The following is a 12,525-nucleotide window of genomic DNA, read 5'->3' as shown; positions in this document are numbered from 1 at the left end:
AAATTGTTAACAATTGGGCAGTGGCAAGCAGTGGCAATTCGCATAGCTTGTATGACTAGTGGAATAGACACACTTTAGTCCAATGGAGGTACACATATTAAATTGTTAACAATTGGGCAGTGGCAAGCAGTGGCAATTCGCATAGCTTGTATGACTAGTGGAATAGACACACTTTAGTCCAATGGAGGTACACATATTAAATTGTTAACAATTGGGCAGTGGCAAGCAGTGGCAATTGGTATAGCTTGTATGACTAGTGGAATAGACACACTTTAGTCCAATGGAGGTCCACATATTAAATTGTTAACAATTGGGCAGTGGCGAGCAGTGGTAATTCGCATAGCTTGTATGACTAGTGGAATAGACACACTTTAGTCCAATGGAGGTACACATATTAAATTGTTAACAATTGGGCAGTGGCAAGCAGTGGCAATTGGTATAGCTTGTATGACTAGTGGAATAGACACACTTTAGTCCAATGGAGGTACACATATTAAATTGTTAACAATTGGGCAGTGGCAAGCAGTGGCAATTGGCATAGCTTGTATGACTAGTGGAATAGACACAATTTAGTCCAATGGAGGTACACATATTAAATTGTTAACAATTGGACAGTGGCAAGCAGTGGCAATTCGCATAGCTTGTATGACTAGTGGAATAGACACACTTTAGTCCAATGGAGGTACACATATTAAATTGTTAACAATTGGGCAGTGGCAAGCAGTGGCAATTGGTATAGCTTGTATGACTAGTGGAATAGACACACTTTAGTCCAATGGAGGTCCACATATTAAATTGTTAACTATTGGGCAGTGGCAATTGGTATAGCTTGTATGACTAGTGGAATTGACTCACTTTAGTCCAATGGAGGTACACATATTAAATTGTTAACAATTGGGCAGTGGCAAGCAGTGGCAATTGGTATAGCTTGTATGACTAGTGGAATTGACTCACTTTAGTCCACTGGAGGTACACATATTAAATTGTTAACAATTGGGCAGTGGCAATTGGCATAGCTTGTATGACTAGTGGAATTGACTCACTTATATTAAATTGTTAACAATTGGGCAGTGGCAATTGGTATAGGTTGTATGACTAGTGGAATAGACACACTTTAGTCCAATGGAGGTCCACATATTAAATTGTTAACAATTGGGCAGTGGCAAGCAGTGGCAATTCGCATAGCTTGTATGACTAGTGGAATAGACACACTTTAGTCCAATGGAGGTACACATATTAAATTGTTAACAATTGGGCAGTGGCAAGGTCCACATATTAAATTGTTAACAATTGGGCAGTGGCAAGCAGTGGCAATTCGCATAGCTTGTATGACTAGTGGAATAGACACACTTTAGTCCAATGGAGGTACACATATTAAATTGTTAACAATTGGGCAGTGGCAAGCAGTGGCAATTGGTATAGCTTGTATGACTAGTGGAATAGACACACTTTAGTCCAATGGAGGTCCACATATTAAGTTGTTAACAATTGGGCAGTGACAAGCAGTGGCAATTCGCATAGCTTGTATGACTAGTGGAATAGACACACTTTAGTCCAATGGAGGTACACATATTAAATTGTTAACAATTGGGCAGTGGCAAGCAGTGGCAATTGGTATAGCTTGTATGACTAGTGGAATAGACACACTTTAGTCCAATTGAGGTCCACATATTAAATTGTTAACAATTGGGCAGTGGCAATTGGTATAGGTTGTATGACTAGTGGAATAGACACACTTTAGTCCAATGGAGGTCCACATATTAAATTGTTAACAATTGGGCAGTGGCAAGCAGTGGCAATTCGCATAGCTTGTATGACTAGTGGAATAGACACACTTTAGTCCAATGGAGGTCCACATATTAAGTTGTTAACAATTGGGCAGTGGCAAGCAGTGGCAATTGGTATAGCTTGTATGACTAGTGGAATAGACACACTTTAGTCCAATGGAGGTACACATATTAAATTGTTAACAATTGGGCAGTGGCAAGCAGTGGCAATTCGCATAGCTTGTATGACTAGTGGAATAGACACACTTTAGTCCAATGGAGGTCCACATATTAAGTTGTTAACAATTGGGCAGTGGCAAGCAGTGGCAATTGGTATAGCTTGTATGACTAGTGGAATAGACACACTTTAGTCCAATGGAGGTACACATATTAAATTGTTAACAATTGGGCAGTGGCAAGCAGTGGCAATTGGTATAGCTTGTATGACTAGTGGAATAGACACACTTTAGTCCAATGGAGGTCCACATATTAAGTTGTTAACAATTGGGCAGTGACAAGCAGTGGCAATTCGCATAGTTTGTATGACTAGTGGAATAGACACACTTTAGTCCAATGGAGGTCCACATATTAAGTTGTTAACAATTGGGCAGTGGCAAGCAGTGGCAATTGGTATAGCTTGTATGACTAGTGGAATAGACACACTTTAGTCCAATGGAGGTACACATATTAAATTGTTAACAATTGGGCAGTGGCAAGCAGTGGCAATTCGCATAGCTTGTATGACTAGTGGAATAGACACACTTTAGTCCAATGGAGGTACACATATTAAATTGTTAACAATTGGGCAGTGGCAAGCAGTGGCAATTGGTATAGCTTGTATGACTAGTGGAATAGACACACTTTAGTCCAATTGAGGTCCACATATTAAATTGTTAACAATTGGGCAGTGGCAATTGGTATAGGTTGTATGACTAGTGGAATAGACACACTTTAGTCCAATGGAGGTCCACATATTAAATTGTTAACAATTGGGCAGTGGCAAGCAGTGGCAATTCGCATAGCTTGTATGACTAGTGGAATAGACACACTTTAGTCCAATGGAGGTCCACATATTAAGTTGTTAACAATTGGGCAGTGGCAAGCAGTGGCAATTGGTATAGCTTGTATGACTAGTGGAATAGACACACTTTAGTCCAATGGAGGTACACATATTAAATTGTTAACAATTGGGCAGTGGCAAGCAGTGGCAATTCGCATAGCTTGTATGACTAGTGGAATAGACACACTTTAGTCCAATGGAGGTCCACATATTAAGTTGTTAACAATTGGGCAGTGGCAAGCAGTGGCAATTGGTATAGCTTGTATGACTAGTGGAATAGACACACTTTAGTCCAATGGAGGTACACATATTAAATTGTTAACAATTGGGCAGTGGCAAGCAGTGGCAATTGGTATAGCTTGTATGACTAGTGGAATAGACACACTTTAGTCCAATGGAGGTACACATATTAAATTGTTAACAATTGGGCAGTGGCAAGCAGTGGCAATTGGTATAGCTTGTATGACTAGTGGAATAGACACACTTTAGTCCAATGGAGGTACACATATTAAATTGTTAACAATTGGGCAGTGGCAAGCAGTGGCAATTGGTATAGCTTGTATGACTAGTGGAATAGACACACTTTAGTCCAATGGAGGTCCACATATTAAATTGTTAACAATTGGGCAGTGGCAAGCAGTGGCAATTGGTATAGGTTGTATGACTAGTGGAATAGACACACTTTAGTCCAATGGAGGTCCACATATTAAATTGTTAACAATTGGGCAGTGGCAAGCAGTGGCAATTCGCATAGCTTGTATGACTAGTGGAATAGACACACTTTAGTCCAATGGAGGTCCACATATTAAATTGTTAACAATTGGGCAGTGACAAGCAGTGGCAATTCGCATAGCTTGTATGACTAGTGGAATAGACACACTTTAGTCCAATGGAGGTCCACATATTAAATTGTTAACAATTGGGCAGTGACAAGCAGTGGCAATTCGCATAGCTTGTATGACTAGTGGAATAGACACACTTTAGTCCAATGGAGGTACACATATTAAATTGTTAACAATTGAGCAGTGGCAATTCGCATAGCTTGTATGACTAGTGGAATAGACACACTTTAGTCCAATGGAGGTACACATATTAAATTGTTAAAAATTGGGCAGTGGCAAGCAGTGGCAATTGGCATAGCTTGTATGACTAGTGGAATAGACACACTTTAGTCCAATGGAGGTCCACATATTAAATTGTTAACAATTGGGCAGTGGCAATTCGCATAGCTTTTATGACTAGTGGAATAGACACACTTTAGTCCAATGGAGGTACACATATTAAATTGTTAACAATTGGGCAGTGGCAAGCAGTGGCAATTGCCATAGCTTGTATGACTAGTGGAATAGACACACTTTAGTCCAATGGAGGTACACATATTACATTGTTAACAATTGGGCAGTGGCAAGCAGTGGCAATTGGTATAGCTTGTATGACTAGTGGAATAGACTCACTTTAGTCCAATGGAGGTACACATATTAAATTGTTAACAATTGGGCAGTGGCAAGCAGTGGCAATTCGCATAGCTTGTATGACTAGTGGAATAGACTCACTTTAGTCCAATGGAGGTACACATATTAAATTGTTAACAATTGGGCAGTGGCAAGCAGTGGCAATTGGTATAGCTTGTATGACTAGTGGAATAGACACACTTTAGTCCAATGGAGGTCCACATATTAAATTGTTAACAATTGGGCAGTGGCAAGCAGTGGCAATTCGCATAGCTTGTATGACTAGTGGAATAGACACACTTTAGTCCAATGGAGGTCCACATATTAAATTGTTAACAATTGGGCAGTGACAAGCAGTGGCAATTCGCATAGCTTGTATGACTAGTGGAATAGACTCACTTTAGTCCAATGGAGGTCCACATATTAAATTGTTAACAATTGGGCAGTGACAAGCAGTGGCAATTCGCATAGCTTGTATGACTAGTGGAATAGACACACTTTAGTCCAATGGAGGTACACATATTAAATTGTTAACAATTGGGCAGTGGCAAGCAGTGGAAATTGGCATAGCTTGTTTGACTAGTGGAATAGACACACTTTAGTCCAATGGAGGTACACATATTAAATTGTTAACAATTGGGCAGTGGCAAGCAGTGGCAATTGGCATAGCTTGTATGACTAGTGGAATAGACACACTTTAGTCCAATGGAGGTACACATATTAAATTGTTAACAATTGGGCAGTGGCAAGCAGTGGTAATTCGCATAGCTTGTATGACTAGTGGAATAGACACACTTTAGTCCAATGGAGGTACACATATTAAATTGTTAACAATTGGGCAGTGGCAAGCAGTGGCAATTGGCATAGCTTGTTTGACTAGTTAATAGACACACTTTAGTCCAATGGAGGTACACATATTAAATTGTTAACAATTGGGCAGTGGCAAGCAGTGGCAATTGGCATAGCTTGTATGACTAGTGGAATAGACACACTTTAGTCCAATGGAGGTACACATATTAAATTGTTAACAATTGGGCAGTGGCAATTGGCATAGCTTGTATGACTAGTGGAATAGACACACTTTAGTCCAATGGAGGTACACATATTAAATTGTTAACAATTGGGCAGTGGCAAGCAGTGGCAATTGGTATAGCTTGTATGACTAGTGGAATAGACACACTTTAGTCCAATGGAGGTCCACATATTAAGTTGTTAACAATTGGGCAGTGACAAGCAGTGGCAATTCGCATAGCTTGTATGACTAGTGGAATAGACACACTTTAGTCCAATGGAGGTACACATATTAAATTGTTAACAATTGGGCAGTGGCAAGCAGTGGCAATTGGTATAGCTTGTATGACTAGTAGAATAGACACACTTTAGTCCAATGGAGGTCCACATATTAAATTGTTAACTATTGGGCAGTGGCAATTGGTATAGCTTGTATGACTAGTGGAATTGACTCACTTTAGTCCAATGGAGGTACACATATTAAATTGTTAACAATTGGGCAGTGGCAAGCAGTGGCAATTGGTATAGCTTGTATGACTTGTGGAATAGACACACTTTAGTCCAATGGAGGTACACATATTAAATTGTTAACTATTGGGCAGTGGCAATTGGTATAGCTTGTATGACTAGTGGAATTGACTCACTTTAGTCCACTGGAGGTACACATATTAAATTGTTAACAATTGGGCAGTGGCAATTGGCATAGCTTGTATGACTAGTGGAATTGACTCACTTTAGTCCAATGGAGGTACACATATTAAATTGTTAACAATTGGGCAGTGGCGAGCAGTGGTAATTCGCATAGCTTGTATGACTTGTGGAATAGACACACTTTAGTCCAATGGAGGTACACATATTAAATTGTTAACAATTGGGCAGTGGCAAGCAGTGGCAATTGGCATAGCTTGTATGACTAGTGGAATAGACACACTTTAGTCCAATGGAGGTACACATATTAAATTGTTAACAATTGGGCAGTGGCAATTGGCATAGCTTGTATGACTAGTGGAATAGACACACTTTAGTCCAATGGAGGTACACATATTAAATTGTTAACAATTGGGCAGTGGCAATTGGCATAGCTTGTATGACTAGTGGTATAGACACACTTTAGTCCAATGGAGGTCCACATATTAAATTGTTAACAATTGGGCAATGACAAGCAGTGGCAATTGGTATAGCTTGTATGACTAGTGGAATAGACACACTTTAGTCCAATGGAGGTACACATATTAAATTGTTAACAATTGGGCAGTGGCAAGCAGTGGCAATTGGCATAGCTTGTTTGACTAGTTAATAGACACACTTTAGTCCAATGGAGGTACACATATTAAATTGTTAACAATTGGGCAGTGGCAAGCAGTGGCAATTGGCATAGCTTGTATGACTAGTGGAATAGACACACTTTAGTCCAATGGAGGTACACATATTAAATTGTTAACAATTGGGCAGTGGCAAGCAGTGGTAATTGGCATAGCTTGTTTGACTAGTGGAATAGACACACTTTAGTCCAATGGAGGTACACATATTAAATTGTTAACAATTGGGCAATGACAAGCAGTGGCAATTGGTATAGCTTGTATGACTAGTGGAATAGACACACTTTAGTCCAATGGAGGTACACATATTAAATTGTTAACAATTGGGCAGTGGCAAGCAGTGGCAATTGGCATAGCTGGTATGACTAGTGGGAATGACTGCAATAGCTGGTATTGAATCACTTTAGTCCAATGGAAAAACGCATATTAAATTGTTCACAATTGGGCAGTGGCAATTGGCATAGCTTGTATGACTAGTGGAATAGACACACTTTAGTCCAATGGAGGTACACATATTAAATTGTTAACAATTGGGCAGTGGCAAGCAGTGGTAATTGGCATAGCTTGTTCGACTAGTGGAATAGACACACTTTAGTCCAATGGAGGTACACATATTAAATTGTTAACAATTGGGCAGTGGCAATTGGCATAGCTTGTATGACTAGTGGAATAGACACACTTTAGTCCAACGGAGGTACACATATTAAATTGTTAACAATTGGGCAGTGGCAATTGGCATAGCTTGTATGACTAGTGGAATAGACACACTTTAGTCCAATGGAGGTACACATATTAAATTGTTAACAATTGGGCAGTGGCAAGCAGTGGTAATTGGCATAGCTTGTTCGACTAGTGGAATAGACACACTTTAGTCCAATGGAGGTACACATATTAAATTGTTAACAATTGGGCAGTGGCAATTGGCATAGCTTGTATGACTAGTGGAATAGACACACTTTAGTCCAATGGAGGTACACATATTAAATTGTTAACAATTGGGCAGTGGCAATTGGCATAGCTTGTATGACTAGTGGTATAGACACACTTTAGTCCAATGGAGGTCCACATATTAAATTGTTAACAATTGGGCAATGACAAGCAGTGGCAATTGGTATAGCTTGTATGACTAGTGGAATAGACACACTTTAGTCCAATGGAGGTACACATATTAAATTGTTAACAATTGGGCAGTGGCAAGCAGTGGCAATTGGCATAGCTTGTTTGACTAGTTAATAGACACACTTTAGTCCAATGGAGGTACACATATTAAATTGTTAACAATTGGGCAGTGGCAAGCAGTGGCAATTGGCATAGCTTGTATGACTAGTGGAATAGACACACTTTAGTCCAATGGAGGTACACATATTAAATTGTTAACAATTGGGCAGTGGCAAGCAGTGGCAATTCGCATAGCTTGTATGACTAGTGGAATAGACACACTTTAGTCCAATGGAGGTACACATATTAAATAGTTAACAATTGGGCAGTGGCAAGCAGTGGCAATTGGCATAGCTTGTATGACTAGTGGAATAGACACACTTTAGTCCAATGGAGGTACACATATTAAATTGTTAACAATTGGGCAGTGGCAAGCAGTGGTAATTGGCATAGCTTGTTCGACTAGTGGAATAGACACACTTTAGTCCAATGGAGGTACACATATTAAATTGTTAACAATTGGGCAGTGGCAATTGGCATAGCTTGTATGACTAGTGGAATAGACACACTTTAGTCCAACGGAGGTACACATATTAAATTGTTAACAATTGGGCAGTGGCAATTGGCATAGCTTGTATGACTAGTGGAATAGACACACTTTAGTCCAATGGAGGTACACATATTAAATTGTTAACAATTGGGCAGTGGCAAGCAGTGGTAATTGGCATAGCTTGTTCGACTAGTGGAATAGACACACTTTAGTCCAATGGAGGTACACATATTAAATTGTTAACAATTGGGCAGTGGCAATTGGCATAGCTTGTATGACTAGTGGAATAGACACACTTTAGTCCAATGGAGGTACACATATTAAATTGTTAACAATTGGGCAGTGGCAATTGGCATAGCTTGTATGACTAGTGGTATAGACACACTTTAGTCCAATGGAGGTCCACATATTAAATTGTTAACAATTGGGCAATGACAAGCAGTGGCAATTGGTATAGCTTGTATGACTAGTGGAATAGACACACTTTAGTCCAATGGAGGTACACATATTAAATTGTTAACAATTGGGCAGTGGCAAGCAGTGGCAATTGGCATAGCTTGTTTGACTAGTTAATAGACACACTTTAGTCCAATGGAGGTACACATATTAAATTGTTAACAATTGGGCAGTGGCAAGCAGTGGCAATTGGCATAGCTTGTATGACTAGTGGAATAGACACACTTTAGTCCAATGGAGGTACACATATTAAATTGTTAACAATTGGGCAGTGGCAAGCAGTGGCAATTCGCATAGCTTGTATGACTAGTGGAATAGACACACTTTAGTCCAATGGAGGTACACATATTAAATTGTTAACAATTGGGCAGTGGCAATTCGCATTTGTATGACTAGTGGAATAGACACACTTTAGTCCAATGGAGGTACACATATTAAATTGTTAACAATTGGGCAGTGGCAATTCGCATTTGTATGACTAGTGGAATAGACACACTTTAGTCCAATGGAGGTACACATATTAAATTGTTAACAATTGGGCAGTGGCAATTCGCATAGCTTGTATGACTAGTGGAATAGACACACTTTAGTCCAATGGAGGTACACATATTAAATAGTTAACAATTGGGCAGTGGCAAGCAGTGGCAATTGGTATAGCTTGTATGACTAGTGGAATAGACACACTTTAGTCCAATGGAGGTCCACATATTAAATTGTTAACAATTGGGCAGTGGCAATTCGCATTTGTATGACTAGTGGAATAGACACACTTTAGTCCAATGGAGGTACACATATTAAATTGTTAACAATTGGGCAGTGGCAAGCAGTGGCAATTCGCATAGCTTGTATGACTAGTGGAATAGACACACTTTAGTCCAATGGAGGTACACATATTAAATAGTTAACAATTGGGCAGTGGCAAGCAGTGGCAATTGGTATAGCTTGTATGACTAGTGGAATAGACACACTTTAGTCCAATGGAGGTCCACATATTAAATTGTTAACAATTGGGCAGTGGCAATTCGCATTTGTATGACTAGTGGAATAGACACACTTTAGTCCAATGGAGGTACACATATTAAATTGTTAACAATTGGGCAGTGGCAAGCAGTGGCAATTCGCATAGCTTGTATGACTAGTGGAATAGACACACTTTAGTCCAATGGAGGTACACATATTAAATAGTTAACAATTGGGCAGTGGCAAGCAGTGGCAATTGGTATAGCTTGTATGACTAGTGGAATAGACACACTTTAGTCCAATGGAGGTCCACATATTAAATTGTTAACAATTGGGCAGTGGCAATTCGCATAGCTTGTATGACTAGTGGAATAGACACACTTTAGTCCAATGGAGGTCCACATATTAAATTGTTAACAATTGGGCAGTGACAAGCAGTGGCAATTCGCATAGCTTGTATGACTAGTGGAATAGACACACTTTAGTCCAATGGAGGTCCACATATTAAATTGTTAACAATTGGGCAGTGGCAATTCGCATAGCTTGTATGACTAGTGGAATAGACACACTTTAGTCCAATGGAGGTCCACATATTAAATTGTTAACAATTGGGCAGTGACAAGCAGTGGCAATTCGCATAGCTTGTATGACTAGTGGAATAGACACACTTTAGTCCAATGGAGGTACACATATTAAATTGTTAACAATTGGGCAGTGGCAATTCGCATAGCTTGTATGACTAGTGGAATAGACACACTTTAGTCCAATGGAGGTCCACATATTAAATTGTTAACAATTGGGCAGTGACAAGCAGTGGCAATTCGCATAGCTTGTATGACTAGTGGAATAGACACACTTTAGTCCAATGGAGGTCCACATATTAAATTGTTAACAATTGGGCAGTGACAAGCAGTGGCAATTCGCATAGCTTGTATGACTAGTGGAATAGACACACTTTAGTCCAATGGAGGTACACATATTAAATTGTTAACAATTGAGCAGTGGCAATTCGCATAGCTTGTATGACTAGTGGAATAGACACACTTATTCCAATGGAGGTACACATATTAAATTGTTAAAAATTGGGCAGTGGCAAGCAGTGGCAATTGGCATAGCTTGTATGACTAGTGGAATAGACACACTTTAGTCCAATGGAGGTCCACATATTAAATTGTTAACAATTGGGCAGTGGCAATTCGCATAGCTTTTATGACTAGTGGAATAGACACACTTTAGTCCAATGGAGGTACACATATTAAATTGTTAACAATTGGGCAGTGGCAAGCAGTGGCAATTGCCATAGCTTGTATGACTAGTGGAATAGACACACTTTAGTCCAATGGAGGTACACATATTACATTGTTAACAATTGGGCAGTGGCAAGCAGTGGCAATTGGTATAGCTTGTATGACTAGTGGAATAGACTCACTTTAGTCCAATGGAGGTACACATATTAAATTGTTAACAATTGGGCAGTGGCAAGCAGTGGCAATTCGCATAGCTTGTATGACTAGTGGAATAGACTCACTTTAGTCCAATGGAGGTACACATATTAAATTGTTAACAATTGGGCAGTGGCAAGCAGTGGCAATTGGTATAGCTTGTATGACTAGTGGAATAGACTCACTTTAGTCCAATGGAGGTCCACATATTAAATTGTTAACAATTGGGCAGTGACAAGCAGTGGCAATTCGCATAGCTTGTATGACTAGTGGAATAGACTCACTTTAGTCCAATGGAGGTACACATATTAAATTGTTAACAATTGGGCAGTGGCAAGCAGTGGCAATTCGCATAGCTTGTATGACTAGTGGAATAGACACACTTTAGTCCAATGGAGGTACACATATTAAATTGTTAACAATTGGGCAGTGGCAAGCAGTGGAAATTGGCATAGCTTGTATGACTAGTGGAATAGACTCACTTTAGTCCAATGGAGGTACACATATTAAATTGTTAACAATTGGGCAGTGGCAAGCAGTGGCAATTCGCATAGCTTGTATGACTAGTGGAATAGACTCACTTTAGTCCAATGGAGGTACACATATTAAATTGTTAACAATTGGGCAGTGGCAAGCAGTGGCAATTCGCATAGCTTGTATGACTAGTGGAATAGACTCACTTTAGTCCAATGGAGGTACACATATTAAATTGTTAACAATTGGGCAGTGGCAAGCAGTGGCAATTCGCATAGCTTGTATGACTAGTGGAATAGACACACTTTAGTCCAATGGAGGTCCACATATTAAATTGTTAACAATTGGGCAGTGGCAAGCAGTGGCAATTCGCATAGCTTGTATGACTAGTGGAATAGACACACTTTAGTCCAATGGAGGTCCACATATTAAATTGTTAACAATTGGGCAGTGACAAGCAGTGGCAATTCGCATAGCTTGTATGACTAGTGGAATAGACTCACTTTAGTCCAATGGAGGTCCACATATTAAATTGTTAACAATTGGGCAGTGACAAGCAGTGGCAATTCGCATAGCTTGTATGACTAGTGGAATAGACACACTTTAGTCCAATGGAGGTACACATATTAAATTGTTAACAATTGGGCAGTGGCAAGCAGTGGAAATTGGCATAGCTTGTTTGACTAGTGGAATAGACACACTTTAGTCCAATGGAGGTACACATATTAAATTGTTAACAATTGGGCAGTGGCAAGCAGTGGCAATTGGCATAGCTTGTATGACTAGTGGAATAGACACACTTTAGTCCAATGGAGGTACACATATTAAATTGTTAACAATTGGGCAGTGGCAAGCAGTGGTAATTCGCATAGCTTGTA

The 12,525-nt window shown here is 39.6% G+C and overlaps 1 long non-coding RNA gene across 1 annotated transcript in view; it reads right to left on the bottom strand.

Annotated features, from left to right (window-relative positions):
- The window catches only part of LOC141392772 (uncharacterized), a 58,814-nt gene that overhangs the window by 24,391 nt on the left and 21,898 nt on the right, over positions 1-12,525 (bottom strand). The window lies entirely within an intron of this gene.

This window comes from Musca autumnalis, unplaced genomic scaffold, assembly GCF_047663935.1.
Source record: "Musca autumnalis isolate F117 unplaced genomic scaffold, ASM4766393v1 scaffold_2, whole genome shotgun sequence".
Taxonomy (NCBI): Eukaryota; Metazoa; Arthropoda; class Insecta; order Diptera; family Muscidae; genus Musca; species Musca autumnalis.
Note: the sequence above shows the minus strand (reverse complement) of the source record. Positions and strands in the feature narration are given on the sequence as shown.